A 325-nucleotide genomic window follows, 5' to 3' on the forward strand; every position below is an offset into this window, starting at 1 on the left:
AGAATCTGCGAAGAGCATCAGAGTTGAATTTACTGGAAACTCCTCTTGTGGTCAAGGTTTGTATTTTAAAAAGTCAGTAGCAGCCAACCAAACCAAAAGCTCGAGAGCTTTGTTTAAGATTAAATCCTTGGATTCAAATTGTGAGATATTTTTAGCATGCACATGATTATGCTATGCACAGTCCTTTTCAAAGCAGTGAAATGGGAACAGAAGGAAAGTTTAGTTTTCAATTAATTGCAGTGGTCACCTTGTCCCACAGCTTTGAGAAATACACTTGTTTTTATTACATGGAACAAAGCAAGTTGAACCTGAACTTTTCAATCTA

Source organism: Poecile atricapillus, chromosome 3 (assembly GCF_030490865.1).
Source record: "Poecile atricapillus isolate bPoeAtr1 chromosome 3, bPoeAtr1.hap1, whole genome shotgun sequence".
Taxonomy (NCBI): Eukaryota; Metazoa; Chordata; class Aves; order Passeriformes; family Paridae; genus Poecile; species Poecile atricapillus.